Raw genomic sequence first — 5,057 nt, forward strand, 5'->3', positions numbered from 1 at the left:
GTGGGAGAGACACAGTGTGGTGATGAGACCTCAGCGAAGGCTACGGTGAGCGGTGACGGGTGGGCTGAAGCGTAGCGATTCGTCCCGAGGGGTCGCGTTGCAGGTGGTTGTGAGCAACATGCGTTTGGCTCTTGCAGGTGGTGGGTGAGCCGTATCTGAAGGATGGGCAGACCGAGACTCTCGGCCCCTTGAAAGCTAAGTTGAGGCAACGGTGCTGGGGAAGGGGTTGCGGGAGGGAGGGGTTTTAAAGATGGCGCAGCGGAGCGGGCTGTCCGGGAAGCGGTCCCCTTTGGGAGCAGGGAAAAGGAGCAGGTTCCTCTTCAATGTGACGGGAGCGTGTGCCGGGCAGGGCGGCTCCAGGCTGTGTGTGTTACTGTGCAGCGTGTGTGTTTTGTGTTGGGTGTCTCCGACCTTCCTCGGGTCTCGGTTGTTCTCTTTGTTCTTTAGGAGCCAGACAGGTGCCTCGGCAGCGTTACTAGGGCCCGGCGAGGCCCTAGTCGTGGGCTCGGCGCCCATCGGGCGCTTCTCTTTTGGCGTCGCAAGCTTCAGGCGTGGATCGTTTTGGCGTCTCGGACGGTCGTCTTGGGCGGCGTCGTTCCCGGCCGCGTGAGCGGCGCCGCTCTGTCGCTGTGAGTTTTTTGAGGACTGGCATTTCTTCCTCGCGTCCTTAGGCGGTTAGGTCTTGAAGCTGGGCTGCGTGCGCGTCTGTCGTCTCGGTTGTGAGAGGAAGCTCTTGTCACGGTCCGCGAAGCTGTTGGCGTTCTCTGGTGTTGCCGTAGGGCCTGCCGACGTCACCGTCGGGGTCCCGCAGGCGGTCTTGCCGGACGGGGGTTTCCGTCTGGGTGTCGCCGTTCTCTCCGAGAGCTGCCTCTCATCCTTCGGGGTCCGTTGCTTGTAGCGTTCTGCGTAGCGTTGTTCTGCGTTTGTCTTGGAGCCGCCCCGCCCGGGGATGTAGAGTCAGGGCGAGGTGGGTGGTGCTGGCATCTAGGGATGCGCCCAGGCTTTGCGGGGGTGGGGGAGGAGGGGAAGGAGTTTTGCAGCCGTCTCGGATCAACTGGCTGTTGTCGGTGGGTGAGGGAAGTAATTCCTGTTGGGTTTTGTGGGCCCCCAGGGAACAACCGTAGGTGTCTGTGGGAGGGAGCTAGAGTCTTAGCCGAGCAGGTAGCATGTCAAGGGTGTTCTGGCTTGTCTGTGTGCTGGGCTTAATGTTTGATGTATTGTGCTCATGTTTAAGAGCCGCCCTAGTTGGGCTCTCGAGGGGTGTTCCTGCATGCGATTGAGACCTGTGTCGTGTTTCAGCTGTCGCCGTGCATGCAGGTGACTTGTTTGACATCGGTTTGGCAGGTGCCGAGGGAGGAGTCGTGCAGGGTGATGGAGGACGGCGCTGTCAGCAGGTGAGTTGGTGTGCGATGTATCTAGAGGGAAGATGCGGCTGTTGGCTCTATGAGCCCATTATGGTGTTTTTCTTTGGGCGCGTGCGAGGAGCCGAGCGGGATCCGGGCACAGGAGGGGAATCGCACAGGGCGAGCGGTGACGGGTGGGCTGAAGCGTAGCGATTCGTCCTGAGGGGTCGCGTTGCAGGTGGTTGTGAACAACATGCGTTTGGCTCTTGCAGGTGGTGGGCGAGCCTCAAGGTGGCGACCGTATCTGATGGAGGCCAGGCAGGTGAGCTGTCGAGGAAAAGGTGCGTGTCTGAGATGGGGGGTTGGTGCGGGTATCCTGAGACTCCCGCAGCACCTGAGCGGGTCCTTTTTTTGCTTGGGTTCCTGCAGGTGCCGCACGCAGGCTTCGGAGGGGAGACGCCGCATGGCGACGAGAGGTCCGAGAGGTGAGGGGCTTGAAGGCCAGGCTGTTGTCTCAGAGCAAGGTGTCGTACGGCCACCCAATTGAAGCGTTTGTCTTTGGCGTTGCAGGTTGTGCGCCGGCTGCCTTTGGGCCTGCATGCGCGTTTGAGGTGAGCTGGGTCGCAGAGGGGAGGGGCGTGGGGCTGGTGTGGTTCGTTCTTCCTTTTTTGGCAGAGCGATGGTAACTTTGTGTATCCTGTGGTATCTCTAGGGGCTGCAGGGGGTGGCGTTCATCCTCGTCCGGAATGGGCACGGAGCAGCCGGGTGAGCGGAGCAGCTGGGCGCATCTGAGGTAGGCGGATGCAGCGGCCTAGGTCTTTGTAGAGCGATGGGATGCTGACTGACAGGGCTGTTGTGTGGGGCTTGTGATAGTTTTTGTTTTTCAGATGACGAAGAGGCAGCTGGTGACTGGAGGAGTGATGTGTGCTTGTCCTTCAGAAGGAAGGGAAGAGGGAGACTCTCGGCCCCTTGAAAGCTAAGTTGAGGCAACGGTGCTGGGGAAGGGGTTGGGGGAGCGAGGGGGGCACGGTTGGCTGTGGCAGGAAGGGGTTTTAAAGAGAGCGTAGGGGAGAGGGTTGTCTAGGAAGCGGTCCCCTTTGAGCAGGGGAATGGAGCGGGTTCCTCTGAAATATGACAGGAACGTGTGCCCTGGGCAGGGCGGTTCCAGGCTGTGCATGTTGTTGCGTAGTGCGTCTGTGTGTTTGGTGTTGGGTGTGTTTGACCTTCCTCGGGTCTCGGTTGTTCGTTCTTCCGTAGGATCGAGGCAGGTGCCTCGGCAGCGTTAGTAGGGCCCGGCGAGGCCCTAGTTGTGGGCACGGCGCCCATCGGGCGCTTCTCTTTTGGCGTCGCAAGCTTCCAGCGTGGATCGTTTTGGCGTCTCGGGTGGTTCTGGCCGGTGGTCTTGTGCCGCGCCGTTCCCGGCCGCGTGAGCGGCTCTGCTCGCTAGCTGTCGCTTTTAGGGAGTGGCGCTTCTTCCTTGCATCTTCAGGGGCTGAGGTCTTGAAGGCGGGCTGCTTGTGCATCCATCTTGTCAGTTTTGAGAGGAAGCGCTTGTCCCCGCCCACGAAGGTCTCGTCGTTTTCTGGCGTGGTGCTAGGAGCACGCTAGGGTTCTGCGCGTGCTCTTCCCGGATGGAGGTTTTCTGTCTGTGCGTCGTCGCTCTCGCCGACCAACTTGGCTTGTTTTTTGAGGCGTGTTGTTGTTGGCGTTCTGTGTAGGGTTCGCCTGTGGTTGTGGTGTCTTGGCTTGGAGCTGCCCTGCCTGGGGGTGTAGAGTCAGGGCGAGGCGGCACAGAAGCCACAGCCTCTCATCGCTCATGTGTCAAAGTGCCTTGCTTCTTTGGGGGAAAAGATGTGTGGCCCTCTTAGATCGAGCGGCCGTTGTCAGTGGGTGAGAAGAAGAATTCCCATGGTGTTTTGTGGCCTCCCAGGGGATGATGGTAGCTGTCTGGGAGAGGGAGCTCCTGCTTCAGCGGAGCAGAGAGCATCTCAGGGGCATTCCGGCTTGGATGTGGGTCGGGCGTAATGCTTGTTTTACGGTGTTTAGATGGCAGAGCAGGCCTAGCTGGGCTCTCGATGGGCTTGCTACCTGGGAACAAGGCCTGTGGAATGGCTAAGCTATTGCTGTTCATTGAGGGGACTTGTTTGATATTTTTGCAGATGCCGAGGGAGGAGTCGTGCAGGGCGACGGAGGAGGGCCGAGGATAGCGCTGTAAGCAGGTGAGTTGGTGCGTGGTGTATGTAGAAGGAAGTGGTGACTGATGGCTCTGTGAGTGCAATATGGCATTAATATTTGAGGGTGCATGTGGTGGGCCAAGCGGGATCCGGGCACCGGAGGGGAACTGCACGGGGTGGGCAATGTTAGGTGCGCTGAAGTAGCGATGTGTCTCTTTGGGGCTTTGCAGTTAGAGTCATGAATAACCCCTGTTTGGGTCTTGCAGGTGGTGGTCGAGCTTGAACATGGCAGTTGGATCTGATGGCGTCCAGGTAGGTGAGCTGGTGAGGAAAAGGTGCGAGTCTTAAACGGGGATTGGTGTGGGTAGCTTGTCAGTTCTGCAGCCTCTCAGCAGGTGCCTTTCTGCTTGGATTTTTGCAGGTGCCGCAATCAGCCTTCAGAGGGGAGACGACGCATGGCGACGAGGGGTCCGAGAAGGTGAGGCGATTGTGGTCAAGGCGGTGGTTCCGTACCAAGGTGTTGTGCGGCAAGCGGGTTGAAGCATTTCTGTTTGGTTTTTTAGATGGTGTGCGGCTGCCCTTGGGACTGGATGCGCGTTTGAGGTGAGCTGGGTTGCAGGGAGGAGGGGCGTGGGGCTGGGGAGAACTTCCTTTGGAAGGGCAGTGGTAACATGGTCTCCTGGTATCCCTAGGGGCCACAAGGGAGGACAACAGTGTGAGTTGGGCACGGCCACAGAGCAAGTGAGCAGAGCAGCTGGGCGCATCTGAGGTAGACGGATGCAGCGGCCTAGGTCTTTGTAGAGCGACGGGATGCTGACTGACAGGGCTGTTGTGTGGGGCTTGTGATAGTTTTTGTTTTTCAGATGACGAAGAGGCAGCTGGTGACTGGAGGAGTGACGTGTGCTTGTCCTTCAGAAGGAAGGGAAGAGGGAGACTCTCGGCCCCTTGAAAGCTAAGTTGAGGCAACGGTGCTGGGGAAGGGGTTGGGGGAGCGAGGGGGGCACGGTTGGCTGTGGCAGGAAGGAGTTTTAAAGAGAGCGTAGGGGAGAGGGTTGTCTAGGAAGCGGTCCCCTTTGAGCAGGGGAATGGAGCGGGTTCCTCTGAAATATGACAGGAACGTGTGCCCTGGGCAGGGCGGTTCCAGGCTGTGCATGTTGTTGCGTAGTGCATCTGTGTGTTTGGTGTTGGGTGTGTTTGACCTTCCTCGGGTCTCGGTTGTTCGTTCTTCCGTAGGATCGAGGCAGGTGCCTCGGCAGCGTTAGTAGGGCCCGGCGAGGCCCTAGTTGTGGGCTCGGCGCCCATCGGGCGCTTCTCTTTTGGCGTCGCAAGCTTCCAGCGTGGATCGTTTTGGCGTCTCGGGTGGTTGTGGCCGGTGGTCTTGTGCCGCGCCGTTCCCGGCCGCGTGAGCGGCTCTGCTCGCTAGCTGTCGCTTTTAGGGAGTGGCGCTTCTTCCTTGCATCTTCAGGGGCTGAGGTCTTGAAGGCGGGCTGCTTGTGCATCCATCTTGTCAGTTTTGAGAGGAAGCGCTTGTCCCCGCCCA

The 5,057-nt window shown here is 59.3% G+C and overlaps 1 long non-coding RNA gene across 1 annotated transcript; it reads left to right on the forward strand.

The window, feature by feature from the left end:
* Nucleotides 1–1,618: 1,618 nt before the first annotated feature.
* LOC135311184 (uncharacterized) lies at nt 1,619–1,938 on the forward strand. The gene is made up of 3 exons (XR_010370992.1): nt 1,619–1,684; nt 1,773–1,828; nt 1,914–1,938. It is a non-coding gene; the product is annotated as an uncharacterized LOC135311184 (long non-coding RNA).
* Nucleotides 1,939–5,057: the final 3,119 nt, after the last annotated feature.

The sequence above is a fragment of the Phalacrocorax carbo genome, unplaced genomic scaffold, assembly GCF_963921805.1.
Source record: "Phalacrocorax carbo unplaced genomic scaffold, bPhaCar2.1 SCAFFOLD_76, whole genome shotgun sequence".
Taxonomy (NCBI): domain Eukaryota; kingdom Metazoa; phylum Chordata; class Aves; order Suliformes; family Phalacrocoracidae; genus Phalacrocorax; species Phalacrocorax carbo.